The sequence below is a fragment of the Thamnophis sirtalis genome, unplaced genomic scaffold (genome assembly GCF_051295495.1).
Source record: "Thamnophis sirtalis isolate CommonGarterSnake01/CBP01778 unplaced genomic scaffold, rThaSir2_p1.2 scaffold_2, whole genome shotgun sequence".
Taxonomy (NCBI): domain Eukaryota; kingdom Metazoa; phylum Chordata; class Lepidosauria; order Squamata; family Natricidae; genus Thamnophis; species Thamnophis sirtalis.
In genome coordinates, this window is record NW_028261382.1 from 145,278,912 (window position 1) to 145,296,224 (window position 17,313).

Consider the following 17,313-nt stretch of genomic DNA (forward strand, 5'->3'; position numbering starts at 1 on the left):
TGGGGAGTGAATGGCCCCGTGATTGTGTATGTCTGAGTAGGCTGGGACCTTGTCCAGGTACCCTCTGTGCTGAGTGCTCTGCAGAAGTATCAGGGGGGCCTTGGGCCCAATCCCAGCCTCAGGATGTTTGATTCGAAGGGCCTGCCGGAGCATGCAGGGGTTATGGGGGTGGGTGGAGGGACTACGGACACAGGAGTGGGCCGGAGCATTACGGTCTTAACATGGAGGGGCAGATATGGCGGGGACTTTAGGGCTGGCCATTACCGGGGAAGGAGGGCTCGCTACATCACAGAGATCCCTCCTTCCGGCCCTATGAGCCCCACTCCAAGGCCAGATGGCGTGAGTAATCAGGACCCTGGTCTCAGGCTGCTGTCGCTAAATGCCAGGTCTGTAGTTCATAAGGCTCCTCTCGTTCGGGACTTAATTTTAGACGAGAGGGCAGACCTGGCATGTATTACTGAAACCTGGCTGGGCCCGGAGGGAGGAGTCCCCCTCGTAGAGATGTGCCCAGAGGGCTTTCAGGTGCTTCATCAGCCACGGGCCCAGAGAAGGGGTGGGGGTGTGGCTATTGTTATCCGAGAGTCCCTAGTACCTTGTAGGATCCCTGCTCCGGAGCTTGTCGGGTGTGAGTCCCTGCTGGTGAAGTTGGACCTCAAGGGTCAAGTAGGCTTGCTGCTAACGTACCTACCTCCCAACAGCGTTGCAGCAGCCCTCCCCTCGCTCCTCGAGTCGGTAGCCGAGCTGGCAGTTGAGTTCCCCAGGCTCATGGTTCTGGGGGATTTCAATTTGCCTTCGCTCGGTGAACGCTCTGATGGAGCGCAGGAGTTCATGGCTTCCATGACAGCCGTGGGCTTGACCCAAGTAATTCGGGGCCCAACTCACTCGGCAGGACACATGCTCGACCTCGTATTTCTTTCGGAGCAGTGGAGTTGTGATCTTGGTCTGAGGGGTAGTGACATTTTACCCCTGTCATGGTCGGACCACTACCTACTGAGGCTGGACTTCCGGAGACCAAACCCCCACTGTAGGGAGGAGGAACCGACCAGGTGGTTCCGCCCCAGGCGACTTATGGACCCCTTGGGGTTCCAGACAGAGCTTGGGGTTATTCCTGATACTCTCGCCCGCAGTCCGGCGGAGACTCTGGTTGCTGCTTGGAACTCGGCAGCGACAGAGTCTCTCAACCGGATTGCGCCTCTACGGCCGCTCCGAGGCAGTGGATCCAGGAGGGCCCCTTGGTTTACCGAGGAACTCCGGGAGATGAAGCACCGAAAGAGACGCCTAGAGCACAAATGGAGATCCAGGAAATCCGAATCGAACCGAGCACTTTTAACATCCTGCATCAGAGAGTACATCCGGGCAATCAGGACGTTAAAAAGAACTTATATTGCCACTCTGATTGCTTCCGCTGAGTCGCGCCCAGCCGCCCTGTTCAGGATAACCCGTTCCCTCCTAAATAGGAGGGATACGGGTGATCCTTTACAGGGTAGAGCTGAGGATTACGTCCAATTTCTTGCGGACAAAGTTGCTCGGTTTCGGGCGGACCTGGACTCCAATCCTGCAGAACCAGCCGAGGCACTAAGGGATAATTTGGTAGGTCATCGCTGGGTTGATTTTCAAGCTGTTACCCCTGAGGACGTGGACAAGGCCATGAGAGCTGTAGGTGCCTCCACTTGTGTACTGGACCCGTGCCCCTCCTGGCTGGTTGTTAACAGCAGGGAGGTGACACGGGGCTGGATCCAGGCGGTTGTTGCCGCTTCCCTTTGGGAGGGGGTCTTTCCCCCCGCATTAAAGGCGGCGGTGGTGAGACCTGTCCTGAAGAAACCATCTTTGGATCCAGCCGTCCTAAACAACTACCGTCCAGTCTCCAACCTCCCCTTTGTGGGAAAGGTTGTTGAGAAGGTGGTGGCCTTTCAGCTCCAGCGGTCCTTGGAGGAAACCAGCTATCTGGATCCATTCCAGTCAGGCTTCAGGCCTGGCTACAGCACGGAAACTGCTTTGGTTGCATTGACCGATGATCTCTGGAGAGCCAGGGATGGAGGTTATGCCTCCATCCTAGTGCTCCTTGACCTCTCTGTGGCTTTCGATACCATTGACCATGGTATCCTTCTGCGATGACTGCAGGAGGTGGGGGTGGGAGGCACTGTCTTACGATGGTTCTCCTCCTACCTCTTGGGCAGGTCGCAGTCGGTGTTAGTTGGAGGGCAGAGATCGCCCCCTAGGCCCCTAACATATGGGGTGCCGCAGGGTTCGGTCCTGTCCCTCCTTCTTTTCAATATCTACATGAAACCACTGGGTGAGATCATTTGACGGCACGGGATAAAATACCACCAGTATGCGGACGATACTCAGTTGTATCTGTCCGCCCCATGCCAACTCAATGAAGTGATGGATGTGATGAGCCAGGGCCTTGAGGCCGTTAGAGACTGGATGGGGGTTAACAAGCTTGTACTCAACCCAGATAAAACCGAGTGGCTGCTGTGCTTCCCTCCCACTAATTGGCCAAGTGTTCCATCTCTCAGGCTGGGGGGGGTCAAATTTTACACCCCTCAGATAGGGTTCGCAACTTGGGAGTCCTCCTGGACCCACAGCTGACCTTCGAACATCATTTGTCAGCTGTGACTAGGGGGGCATTTGCCCAGGTTCGCCTGGTGCACCAGTTGCGTCCCTACCTGAACCGGGAGGCACTCACAACAGTCACTCGTGCCCTTGTGATCTCTAGGCTGGAATACTGCAACGTGCTCTACATGGGGCTGCCCTTGAAGAGTATTCGGCGACTTCAGCTGGTCCAGAATGCGGCCGCGCGAGTGATCGTGGGTGCCCCTCGATTCACCCATATAACACCTATCCTCCGTGAGCTGCACTGGCTGCCTGTTGATCTCCGGGTACGCTTCAAGGTGCTAGTTGTCACCTACAAAGCCCTTCATGGTATTGGATCTGGGTACTTGAGAGACCACCTACTGCCAATTACCTCCTCTAGACCAATAAGATCGCATAGATTAGGCCTCCTCCGAATTCCATCAGCCAGCCAATGTCGACTGGCAACTACCCGGAGGAGAGCCTTCTCGGTGGCTGCTCCGACCCTCTGGAACGAACTCCCCGTGGAGATTCGTACCCTCACCACCCTCCAGACCTTCCGCAATGCCCTTAAAAGCTGGCTGTTCCAACAGGCCTGGGGCTAATGACTTGTAACCCCACTCGAATGATGTGACTGTTGTGTTTTTAACGGTGTATGACTCTATGTTTTGTAACTTGTCTGTCTCCGCCCCCCCTTCAATTGTGAGCCGCCCTGAGTCCCCTCAGGGAAAAGGGCGGCATACAAATAAAGTATAAATGTCTGGATGGTCTCTTGTGACAAGCCGAAGACAGAGAGTGGAAGTGTGACCTTCCTCCCATATTTGGGCATACCAGGGGTTGTGACTTTAAATATATACCTCTCACCCTGGCTGGCTGATAAGGAGTCGAGCTCTGTAGCTCAATGGTTAACACATCTGCCTAAGAGGCAATAGAGTACAGGTTCGATTCCCAACATGGGTATGGCTAGCTGATGAGAGCTAAATAGCTTGAAATAGATCTATACTAGTCTCCCTTTATTTATTTATCAGCATAAATATAACAAATGTAACAAAAAGGCAACAGTAAAAAAATATTGGGTTTCTGTCTGGATGGTCTCTTGTGACGAGTCGAAGACAGAGAGTGGAAGTGTGACCTTCCTCCCATATTTGGGCATACCAGGGGTTGTGACTTTAAATATATACCTCTCACCCTGGCTGGCTGATAAGGAGTCGAGCTCTGTAGCTCAATGGTTAACACATCTGCCTAAGAGGCAATAGAGCACAGGTTCGATTCCCAAAAAATCTTGGGTATGGCTAGCTGATGAGAGCTAAATAGCTTGAAATAGATCTATACTAGTCTCCCTTTATTTATTTATCAGCATAAATATAACAAATGTAACAAAAAAGGCAACAGTAAAAAATATTGGGTTTCTGGCTGGATGGACTCTTGTGACGAGCCTAATGACAGAGAGTGGAAGTGTGACCTTCCTCCCACACTTGGGCATACCAGGGGTTGTGACTTTAAGTATATACCTCCCACCCTGGCTGGCTGATAAAGGAGTCGTTCTCTGTAGCTCAAATGGTTAACTCCCTGCCTGGGAGGCAATAGAGCACAGGTTCGATTCCCAAAAAATCTTGGGTATGGCTAGCTGATGAGAGCTAAATAGCTTGAAATAGATCTATACTAGTCTCCCTTTATTTATTTATCAGCATAAATATAACATATATATATATATATATATATATATATATATATATATATATATATATATATATATATATATATATGTTATATTTGTGCTGATATATATATGACAGATAGAGAGAGAGAGAGAGAGATGTTGTTGTTGTTGTTGTTGTTGTTATATGTGGTTAATCTTTGGAGAGATTCACAGCCTTTGGGGCTGGTTGGTAGCTCAACAGTTCGCGTCCTAACCAAGGACCTAGGAACTGTTAAGGTAACGTCGGAGTATATAAGCTGTTCCAAGTAGGGTGGTTTTTTGTAGAATCAGAATGTTCAAGTCTGATAAATTTAAAATTTCCAAATAGCGAGGTAGCTCTTTGGGTATTGCTCCAAGGGCTCCAATTACAATTGGGACAACATACGATTTCTTTTTCCACAGTTGCTCAACTTCAATTTGCAAGTCCCGGTACTTTGTGATTTTTTCTTGCTGTTTATCTTCAATTCGTGCATCTCCAGGTATTGCAATGTCAATGAACCATACTTTTTTCTTTTCAACTGTTGTTATGTCAGGTGTGTCGTGGGCCAAGTGCCTGTCTGTCTGAATTCTGAAGTCCCACAAGATCTTGACTTTCTCATTCTCTAAAACCTTCTGAACCTGATGTTCCCAGTGGTTTTTGCTTTACTCAAATCCAAACTTTTGGCACAATTTCCAGTGAAGGAAATTTTGTGATTTTTTCTTGCTGTTTATCTTCAATTTGTGCATCACTAGGTATTGCAATGTCAATGTAGTTTATGTGGGTGAAAAGCCGATAAGTATGTGAGTAAATATAATGTTCCAAAAATTGTTAGAGATATCTCCAAAAAATTGGTACAAGTTGACAGCTATAATTCTGTAACCAATCCGGACCCTCACCTCTCTCCAGGCCTTCCGGAAAGCCGTCAAAACCTGGCTGTGCCGGCAGGCCTGGGGTTGATGAGTTCCCCTCCCCTCTCGACTGGTATGGCTGTGTGATTTTCGTGTATTTTAATTATGTGTACTGTTGTTTATGTTCCCTTTCCCCCCTGAGTTGTTCGCCGCCCTGAGTCCCTCCTGGAGAAGGGCGGCATACAAATAAACCAAATACAATACAATACAATACAATTTTTTTTCTTGTGGACATTGCAGCTACACAGAATTTTGCCATTGTATGGGTGGTAGACTGTGGGAACCAAACTGTCGCCATGACAGGCTAGGTAAAATAGCTAGGCCAAAGAAGGATAGAACAAAGCTATCTGAATTAAGAACCTAGTGTAAATTTACCAAAGCCAGTTGGCTGACGTGTCAAGAAAACAATTATGAGAGAAAACAAGCTAAGGAAATTGGCAGCGGAAAATAAACATTGTGAAACCCGGCTTAACCCAGCTTAAGCAAAAACAATTTGCACCTAAAGTCTCTAACCGCAGCTTAAGCAAAAACAATTTGTGTAGGAATGTGTAGAATGGTACATAATTGAAATTAGTCATTGGAAAGTTAATTAAAATATATGTGTGGCGCTTTGCTATTGGCTAAGGAATATATGGTGTAGTCTATGCAAGTATGTCAATAAAAAAGCACTCTGGAAAAACAGAGATTGCCATTTTCACCCAGATCGCAGCCTCGTTGTCATTCTTGAGCATGATCTTAGGAATTGGACCGTGAAATGGACCATCGGTTGTGGAGACCCCTGCACCCTGCAGGCGCAGTCTCTTCAGTAGACGGCTTTGAGTCCTGGAGGAGAAAGCCTACATAAAAATTGTCTGCCCTCCCTGGCAATCTCTCTAGTAAGGGGACAATATATGCTGACTGATAAGCTCTGTATAACTCACAGTATGATAAAACATGTGAGATATCTTTGACTCCTCCTTTACCACATCTACATACCCGTTCTGCTATTGGTGTTCTCTTATACCTGCCCTGGAGGAGTGCTGACGGGAGAAGGTTAAATCTGGCTCTGAAGAAAGCTATTCTTTGTTTTGGGAAGAACAGATCATTTAAATATCTTGCTGATTCCCATACACCCTGTTTGATTCTATCCCTACTGTGGAGAGGCAACCTATTTAGTTCTTCTTGGAACTCCATATCCTTCATTCTATTGATTACTATTTCCTTTGCTTGTTCAAAGCCTAGGGACATTTAGAATACCAGTGGGAGCCCATAAGAGTCCAGCTTGTGATCAATCCCGTTTCCAGGGGGAGGGGAAATTGTCAGTCAACACTAGTGGGGACAGTCCCTCTGGAAAGAAATGCATTTTAAGCCAATGTATGATCATCATCTTCCAGGCTTTTACCTGAATTTGAGGCATGCCTGTCTCAATTTTTAACTGGGCATTTGACGTTCCTTTGGGTACAGCTAAGATGGCTCGCAGGAATTTGGTTTGTATGGTTTCTAGCAGGTCTTTCTTTGCAAGGATTCCTGTTTGTGCCCCATTTAGAATTTGTTCAAGGTTTTGGCCTCAAAAAGTTTTAAGACAGCAGGTACTAATTGACCTCCACCTGTGTAAAAGAAATGTTTAGTTTAAGGTGACCAGATTTTCAGATTGGTAAAGAGGAACACCTTTGACTAGGGGGGGGGGGACTTGATTAAAAATTTTATACAAAGCAAGAAAAATTTTCATACAATGCAAAAATAATATTGTAATATTTTTTTATTTAATCATAATTACAATTTACAAATATAAATTGTAACTGTTGCCAAACATCAAAATTTTGATCACGTGACCATGAGGATGCTGCAACGGTCGCTAAGTGTGAAAATGGTCATCAGTCACTTTTTTCAATGCCATTGTAACTTTGGTCACTATACCACCTTTCTTGCCACAGTTCTTAAGTGAATAACTGCAGCTGGTATTTTGTATTTTGGATAGAATCTTTTTTTAAATAGTCTAAGACAATTTAAAAAAAGAATCCACACAGAATAAATTGAAGTAAAACATTTCAAAGTATTGTGCATAGAATTTTTAAAATGGTTTCACTTCAATTTATTTTGGGTAGAATCTTTTTTAAATAGTCTAAGACAATTTAAAAAAAGAATCCACACAGAATAAAAATATTTTAAAAAATTCTATGCACAATAAATAAAATATTATTTTAAAATACATTAAAAAAATAAATGAAAAAAACCCAGTTCACTTACCAGCAGGCACAAGTGAGCATTCCAAGTCAATCCAGAATGATATAGATGTTAATAAAAAGAACTAAGCAACTTAAAATGGTGAAATTAGTCAGGGAAATATTTTTCAAAGAAACTTTGCCACCATTTTCTCCGACCTCCAACCTCCGTGCCCCTCCCCTCCAGAAAATCCAGGAAGTAACAGTCACGGATTTTCTAGCCAAGTATTTCCTGGAGCTCTATGGTACTTGATCATTTTTTCTTATAAAATGAGGTAAAGGGGGCGGGGGTGGGGTCCATTTTCTTGCTTTAACGTTTTAATATCTTCAATGAAAGTACTGAGACAGAGAGAGAGGTTAGTTAGACAGAGTGTCTTTTGTCTTGCCCCGGTTAGGATTTCTTAAGCAAATCCACTGGGCTTTCAACATGAAGCCAGAAAACCGGGACTTTTTTAAAATGCCCCGGGACACGGGACAAATTGTTATAAAGTGTGCCTGTCCCGCTGAAATCGGGACGTCTGGTCACCTTATTCTAAGAGCAATCTGTTGTGTTTGTAGTGAGCAATGTGATTGTTGTAATTGGAGGGGAGATGCTTTACTGACGTCCACTGAAATTTCTCTATTAATACATCCCCCTCTCGTTGCCTTGTCTAGGAAGGGACTGTTTTTCTGAGTGGACTGCCACTTTTTAGCAGGTTCTTTAACTGTTTCCCTGGCTCTTTGCTCTTTTCCTTATCCTGAACATGGGATTTAACTAAGTCTGCTGTAGGAACTTTAGTGGGGGTGCAAGGAGCCCAATATTGTGCTTGAAGAAAAACAGCTATATCTTTTCTCAATGTCTGTAAATCATGTTGAATGGCTATTAGTTGTTCAAATATTGAAACCACTGTTTGCACTGTGAGAAGGCATTGCTTTGCCATAAACTCTGTTGTATTTTCCCCTGGTAAACTCTCTGTACTCTGAATTAGCTTGTTGTTCTTAGCCTTTTTAGCCCTTATCTCAGACTCCATACAGGATGTAATTGGACTAGTTGTTTGTGAGAACAGCTGGCTGTCAGTTTGCTCCCCCTCTCCCCTGGATTGGGAAAGTCTAGTAGCTGTTATTTTGTCAAATCTCTTTGCAGGTCCTGTTCTAACACCTCAAGATTGTTGGAAATGGAGGGGAGGTTAGCTTTACTCTTGGCAGCAAAGTGTTCCTCAATTCTTGGTTGCTTTGCAGTTTTCACTGGTGGGAGAGATCCCAGGCTGGTGCCATGGCGTTTCTTTCTTTTCCCCATGTCTTTTTAGTCCCTGGCAGAAAGAAAAACTTTTGTCTGTGTTATGGTTTATGCTGTTATCTTTTCCGAAAAATATTAGTTAAATAAAAAAGGATCCAATGGGAGTACTAAAAATTGATAAAATAAAATAAAACCAAGAGACACTACCGCAAACGTGCTCCGGCTGCACCAGCCATTCTGGCAAATGCATTCTGGCATTATTTAAATCAAATGCTTTGCAGCAGGAAAGTAAACTTCCTTCTTATCTTTTTCTTTCTGCCCCATTGTTAATTTTATATTAACTGCATGACCTCACATTCCTTTTCTGATGAATTTTCGCACTACTTACACATTCTCTTTCATCTTTCCTCCTCCAGTGTATACCTGCCCTAAGGAAATACATTGTTTTTTCCAAGGCTGTCATTAAATGAATGGTTGTAAGTCAAGGACTACCTGTAGATCTGGAAGATCTAAGGAAATCTAAATAAAGCCAAAGTATGGAAGGACTGAATTATAAATAGAGGTCAGCTGATATGAGATCAGTTAATGTCTTGAGCAGGTTTGTTATGACTCAACATAATTGTGTGGTCTTCAGGAAAAGCATAGAGGACTAGCAATAAGCAACTTTAATAGCACTTCAGTACTTTATAGTAGTGTCTCTCAAGTTCAGCAATCTTAAGAGGCATGGACTTCAACTCCCAGAATTCCTCAGCTACTTTATTATGAAGCCTTAGTTTCCTACTCTTTTGTATAACTATCTCCATTTTTCTTAGATAAAAGGCACACTGTTTTGGTATAAAATGAAACAGTGATGGGATTCAATTTTTTTTACCACTGATTCTGTGGCCGTGGCTGGGTGGGCATGGCTTGGTGGGTGTGGCAAGGGAAGGATACTGTAAAATCTCCATTCCTCCTGATCAGCTGGGATTCTGGAGGCAGAGAATAGATGGGGTGGGGCCAGTCAGAGGTGGTATTTACCGGTTCTCTGAACTACTAAAAATTTCCACTACAGGTCCTCCAGAACTGGTCAGAACCTGCTGAATACCACTTCTGAAATGCATATTCATAAACAATTTACAAAAGTATTGCGGCACACTTTAGATATAAAGATGATAAAATGTGATTTAATATGGGAAAAATATTGGAAATCATACGGTGTAATTGTTTTAGAGATGTAAAAAGAAGTTGGGATTAGTCACTGCTTCAGCTCCAAAACATTTGTTCAGTGAAAATAATTGGATACAGAAGCAATATGCTACTTTTTGTAGGCAAAATCTGTGATGTTCCCGTGGGTCGTCCATGAGGCCAATGTTGAGAAAAGACAGGAGACAACCTTTCTCGGGATGGAGCGACCCAGATTGGGGGTCTGAGAGCCCCTTTTATTGAGATAGGACAAAGGCAGGAGGAGCAATAGCATGTGCGTAAAGACAGCCTGTAAAAGTACAATTTCTAATCTACTGCTCAGTCTATATATGGTCAAATCCTGGACGTCAATGGTAGGGCACATCTCAGAATGTTATGTTATTCACTATCAAGATGTTATGGTGTTCTAGGAGTTTGTTTTCTCCTGTGTGATTCAGTGTGACTCTGCAGGCCCCAGTATGAACTAGGCCATGGAGGACACACACCTACACAAGGAACTATATTACAACATCTCCTACTTTTTTATTTTCTTTTTGTCAAAAGACTCTTCCTCTTCATCTGACAGGGCTGATCACAGCATTCTACACATAAACCAATAGAAAATCACATCATGGCAAAGGGTGGGCAAAGGGGGAATAGAAAGTTACAAGCTGCATGGCATTGGGAGGGGGAAAGGGGGAGGTGTGGGAGTAGCTGGCTCACATAGTTCATGTTACATGAGGCTGCATAGTGAGTCCTGGCCGTTTAGGCCAGAAAGATGTTTCTGGTGCGATGTTTTTGCATCCCTGTGTATGTGTGTTTCAGACAGCAGAAACTGCCCTGCACACACACACCCGGAATGGATTCCAACACTGTTTTTGTTTTTTAAAAGGCAGCGTCTCCTTCTTCATCGCTGGGCATGCGGAAGGGATCTTTCCCCATGAAGGGGTTGACTGTTCATGTAACTCCATGTGGTTGACAATGTGAATGTTCTTCTGTGGAGCCAAGCTAGAGAGTATATTCTTACACATAGTTAATAAAGAGGGTACACATTGAATACAGCAGCACAACAGTATCAGCAAAGCAACAAGGGTTATAACGGTCTTGACAGTATTTCCCAACCAGCTAAAATTAGGTAACCAAGAGGTCATCCAATCCCACCAGGAGTTCAAGGCCTTATATGTTTGTCCAACTGTTTGAACGGTATCATGTAATTTTTCCACACTGGTTTCAAATAATGACAACAGGTAGCATTCAACCAAACACATAGTAGGGGGATCTGCGGCGAAAGATGGAGCAGCCGGTCGGGGGAGTGGAGGGTGGAGGTTGCTCTGCTCTGTTTTCCAGGTCAGAGACAGAGACAGCCTCAAGCTGTGGTTCCTGTTGGTTGGTCATGGTCAGGCTGCTTCTGTGTTTGTGTAGGTGGTTGTGTAAGTGGTTTTGGCAAATATGGTCTTACGTGCCATCCTGGAATCCAAAGAACTTTGTCTTTTAGTTGGATTGCAGCGTAGCCCCTTCCTCAGGTAATCAGGTCAGCAGGTCCTCTCCAGGTGAAGTCAGGCAAGCAGCGATAGTAGACAGGTGGACGGGAGGTATCTGCAGTAGGTGGAGCTGCAAAATGACGAGTCGCTGCCGAGGATGGTGGGCTGCCGGTGTGTTGCACTGCTGGGAGGCCAGGGGGCATTTTTCCCTATTGCCAATATATCTGTCCAGGGCATGTTTTAATGTCTGGTTGGCGCGCTCAGCCAACGCCTGACCCTGGCTGTTATAAGGAATGCCAAATTTATGCACAATGCCCCATTGGTTACAAAAGACAGCAAAGGCTGCACCTGTGTAAGTGGGGCCATTGTCTGTTTTTAATTCTTTTGGGCGTCCCAGCGATGCAAAGGTCTGAATACAATGATTAATAACATGTTTGGTGGCTTCACCCCTTTGGGGGGATGCCATAATGTAGCCTGAATACGTATCAATGGAAACATGTAAATATTTCCAAGGGGCAAATGGAGGATATTGGGTAACATCCATTCGCCAAATTTGGCAACACTCTGTCCCTCAGGGATTAACTCCCATCGGGAGGGAATGTGCTTGCCGGCTACAGGTGGGGCATTGTTGAATGATTGCTGATGCCTCCGCCGACGTAAGGCCAAATTGTTTTATGAGCGCTTTTTTATTCTGGTGAAAGTAAGAGTGGCTATCCCAAGGTGTGATAGCAGAACAAACATTGACATGGGGTGGGGGTGGGGGGCTGATGCCACAGCATCAGCAACATCATTGCCCTCCTGGAGAGGCCCAGGGAAAGGCTGATGACTTCGGATATGGGAGACATGGAAAAAATAACAGCGAGAGGAGACAAGACCTTGTAAAGTGAGAAACAGAGACAAAAGTTGTAAATCAATAGAAAAAGAGATATAAGACTCATACAAAGAGGTTATAATCTGAGTCACATAAAGACTATCAAGAATTAAGTTAAACGGTTGTTTGTCAAATAACTGAAAGGCCAAGATGGAAGCGGCCAATTCATCTCTTTGAGCAGATTTTTGTGGCTCTGTGAGCTGGGTGTGCCATGTACCATCCTCCTGCCAGGCACATGCTCCCCGATGTTTGCTCCCATCGGCAAAGACAGTTATAGCGTCTTTGATAGGAAAAAGCTGTTGAAGGAGGCTTCCACTGGAGCGGAAGGGCTTTTGTAATTAGGGCTGCAAAAAGGGCGGGTGTCTGAGAAATAGTGGACAAGTGTCATGAGATCACATTCTTGGGAAATCAAATTTGGATTGGGGAGGCAGCATTGCAGCGCTCCCATGGGTTGGAGAATTTTATTAACAGTCCACAAATCATACAAAAAATGCCATTTACCAGATTTCTCTCTTCTCTCTCTTTCCCTCTTTTCACTTTCTTCTGTCACTTTCTCCTTCTCCCTTCTCTCACTTTTTCTCTCTCCTCTTTGTCTCTTTCTGTCTCTTTCACTCTTTTTATTTCTTCCTCTCTCCCACTCTTTCATCACTTTACTCTCTACTGCCCAACCTGTCCCCATAATTTACCTACATTCCTACATAGGCGCAGTTCCCTTACGGGATCCCTCGCTCACTCAAACACATACACACACACACACAAACTTACACATGCACAAAACCATTTTTCTCCACTCCAATTCGGATCCTATAAATCAATTGCTCTGTGAAACATCTGTGAAAAAAATTCCAAGGGCTTCCCGGGGGGCTGTGGCCTGCAGAGGCCCCGTATCAAACCCATCCCCTCCCCTTAGCTGAGGGGTGGTAACATTGTTGGACAGACCCTTGGCAATTGCCTTGTTAATCTCTCTAAGGTATTCGGAGGTCCAAATGGCAAACTGAGAGGGGATAAGAAGCATGCCGAGGAGAAGTTTCCAATCCTCCAGCACGTAGGGATCCCCTGACAAAAGGGTTTGGAACAGTCCTTTGCAGTACGGGGATTGCACCCCATAGGTGGAAACGGCGTGCTTAAGATCCTTAAGAGCCCTATAGGGGATTGAGGTATAAGTAGGCACAACCACCCCAGCCATGTTGGTTTGAAAAGAAACGGGGAAACAATCCTGTGCCAATTCCATGTCCCCTTGATTGAAAGCATCGCGCAGAGCGTCTTGGAGAGCGCTACGCCACACTTGCGGGGTGGGGGAAGGGGCGGAAGGGAGAGGGGAAACCTTCTCTTCCGGAGGGGCCGGGGGAGGTGGAGGAGTTTCGGAGAGGGCCATCACCTGGCTAGCAGGAGGGGCGACCTCCTCGTAGCGCGGGGGAGATGTTGCCAAAGGCTTAAAAGCAGCCCCCTGCATATCTTCCTCATGAATTTGAAGGCATCTTACAAGAAGTCTCCAAGTAGTGAGAACTTCTGGCGGGGCTCGAGGTTCCTCATGGAAATAAATACCCAATTGGAGCCATAAGGAGACTTTAAGAGAGCTCTTCGCAGGGTAAATGGGACAATTCTTAGATGTAAGCCAATAGAGAGAGGAAATGATTTTTCGGGGGAAGGGGAAGCAAGCGAACTGCTGCTTGAGAGATTGCAATGGGAAGCAGGCAATCTGCCGCTTGAGAGAGTGCAATGGAGAATTTGGGGATATCCCGAAGCTCCTGCAGGTGTGCAGTCTGAGCCTTCGAGAAGCCCGAGCCCATACTCACGATTTGGGAGGGTGCTCCATTCGCTGACGGCCGGCCCTGGTTGTGAGACTTTGTCCAGTCGGGGGTGAGTGAAAGGCTGGTGACACAGGAAATCACATCACGTCGGGGTCACCAAATGTAAAGTAACCATCCTCTGCTACCAAATGTGATGTTCCCGTGGGTCGTCCATGAGGCCAATGTTGAGAAAAGACAGGAGACAACCTTTCTCGGGATGGAGCAACCCAGATTGGGGGTCTGAGAGCCCCTTTTATTGAGATAGGACAAAGGCAGGAGGAGCAATAGCATGTGCGTAAAGACAGCCTGTAAAAGTACAATTTCTAATCTACTGCTCAGTCTATATATGGTCAAATCCTGGACGTCAATGGTAGGGCACATCTCAGAATGTTATGTTATTCACTATCAAGATGTTATGGCGTTCTAGGAGTTTGTTTTCTCCTGTGTGATTCAGTGTGACTCTGCAGGCCCCAGTATGAACTAGGCCATGGAGGACACACACCTACACAAGGAACTATATTACAACAAAAATCTAACCTTATGCCTGATTGCTATAAGGACTCCTATACGTGACTTGGTTTATTTCAGGGTTTTTTGGGGCAGAGGGGAGGAGAGGGGATAGACTCTTTTAAGATGTTGCACATCTCCCTTCTGGAAACAGTTATGGATTATCGGTCTGGAAGCTTTCCTCTGGTGGCAGTTTAGGTGGTAACATGGTATAGATAGGGCTTGAGATAATAAAGCTACATTGGACATGATTTAATCGTTGAGTTAACCTGATTGTCTAGGTTTAACCCTCAAAAATAAAATAGAATAGAACAGAGCTGGAAGGAACCTTGGAGTTCTTCTAGTTCAGCCCCCTGCTCAAGCAGAAGAATCTATACTATTTCAGATTAGTGACTGTCTCGTTCCGGGATGGCGCACCTATAGCACGCATGCCACAGGTGGCACGTGGAGCCATTTGTCAGGGCACGCGTGGCATGGCGCTGTCCAGCTGAGTTCAGCCTTTTTTAAAGCCATTTTTCACCTTCCCCAGGCTCCAGAGGCTTTATAGGACCCTGGGGAGGGCGAAAAGAGCCTCCCCCCCTCCCCTGGAGGCTTGCCGGAGGCTTCTGGAGCTTCCCCGAAGCCTCCAGAGTTCAAAAAAACTATGGGCAAACCGGAAGTTCGGCAACGGACTTCTGATTTGTTCGTAGGGTCGTTTTTAGTCCTCTGGAGGCTTCAGGGAAGCCTCCTGAAGGTCCCTGAAGCCTCCCGAGAACCTCCGGGGGTGTGGGGAGGGTGTTTTTGCCTTCCCCAGGCTCCTATAAAGCCTCTGGAATCTGGGGAGGGTGAAAAAAGCATGCAAAAAATGGAGGGAGCACCTCTAATGTGCAAATGCGCACTGGGAGGGTCGCACGTTGCATTATGGGTGTGGCACGCCCACGCACAACCCCCCTGCGCTCCCTCCTCCTTATGGCATGCGAGCCAAAAAAGGTTCACCATTACTGGTCTAGTTTCTTGTTAAAAACCTCCAGTGATGGAGTGCTCACAATTTCTGAAGACAAGCTATTCCACTGGTTAATTATCCTCACTGTTAGGAAGTTTCTCCTTAATTCCAGATTGCTTCACTCTTTGGTTACTTTCCAACTATTGTTTCTTTCCTGCTCTCTGGTGGTTTGTAGAATAATTTGATCCCCTATTTGTGGCAGCCCCTCAATTACTGGAATACTGCTATCATGTCGCCCCTAATTCTTCTTTTCTTTAGACAAGCCAAACCCAAATCCTTCAGCCGTTCTTCATACATTTTAGTCTCCGGGCCTTTGATCATCTTAGTTGTTTTTCTCTGAACTTTTTCCAAGGTCTCAACATCTTTTTTTGTAGTATGGAGACCAAAATTGGTTGCAGTACTCCAGATTTAGCTTTACTAGGGTTTTTTAAAGTGGTACTAGTATTTCATGTGATCTTGAGTCTATGCCTCTGTTTATACAACCCATGATTTATTAGCATTTTGGTTGCTGCTGTATACTGCTGGCTCATATTCAAGTGATCATCCACTAGGATTCCAAGGTCCCTCTCAGAGTTATTATTTTTGAGCCAGGTCTCACCTAATCTGTACGAATACCTTTGATTTTTCCTGCCTAAATGTAAAACTTTGCTTTTCTCTACATTAAAATTCATTTTGTTGGATAGGGCCCATTGTTCAAGTTTGTCAAATTTTTTGGATCCTGAGCTTGTCTTCTGGGTGTTGGCTATTCCTGCCAATGTAGTGTCATCTGCAAATTTGATGAGTTCCCCTTCTATTCCCTCATTTAAGTCATTTATGAAGATATTGAAGAGTACTGGGCCTAAGGCGGAGCCTTGTCGTACACCACTACTTATTTCTCTCTATGTGGATGTAGTACCATTAAGGACAACTCACTGCATGCAATTTGTCAGCCAGCTACCAATCCACAATTTTCTAGCTTACCAAGAAGTAGGTCAAGGTCTACTTTGTCGAATGCCTTACTGAAATCTAAGTATATTAAGCATTTTGCTGGTCTACTAATTTAGTCACTTTATCAAAGAATGAAATAAGATTGGTTTGGCATGATCTGTTTTTAACAAAACCATGCTGGCTACTAGTTATAACTTTATTTGCTTGTAGTTGTTCGTAGATCTGTTTCTTGATTATCTTTTCCAGGATCTTTCCAGGTATTGATGTTAGACTGATAGGACTGTAGTTTCCTGGGTCTGTTTTTCCCCCTTTCTTGAAGATGGGAACCACATCAGCCCCTTTCCAATCCTCAGGTACTTATTTTTATTTATTTTATTTTATTTTGTCAAGCAGGAATTAGATAACATATAAGTATAAAGATGATTATGAATATATGAAATGGATATGAATACAAAAGAATATTAGGACAGGGACAGTAGGCCCATTGGTGCGCTTATGCACGCCCCTTAAGTTACCATAATTTTCGGACTATGACGCACTGGAGTATAAGACACACCAAGATTTTGAAGAGGTAAATTTTTAAAAAAGTTTTTGCACTCTTCAAGCCTCCCAAACCTTCTTCACGTTTCATTTTTTGTGAGGCCTGCAAAGTGTCCGGGAGGGGGCAAAAATGACCCAATTTCTACTCATTTTTGCCCTCCTCAGGCCCTAGGAACACTTTGCAGGCCTCTCAAACCCTCTGCATGTCCATTTTTGCAAAGGGAGTGGGGTTTGGGGAGTCCAAAAGTGCTGTATTCAGTGTATAAGATGCACCCAGATTTTCACCCTTTTTTGGGGGGGGGATGCATCTTATACTCTGAAAAATATGGTACTTCTCTGGTGCTCAAGGATTTTTGAAAGATATGGTACAATGGTTCTGAGATAACATCTGCCAGCTCCTTCAGAAATCTGGGAAGTAATCTGTCAGGTCCCTGTGATTTATATTCACCAAGGTCAGATAAAAATGTACGATATAC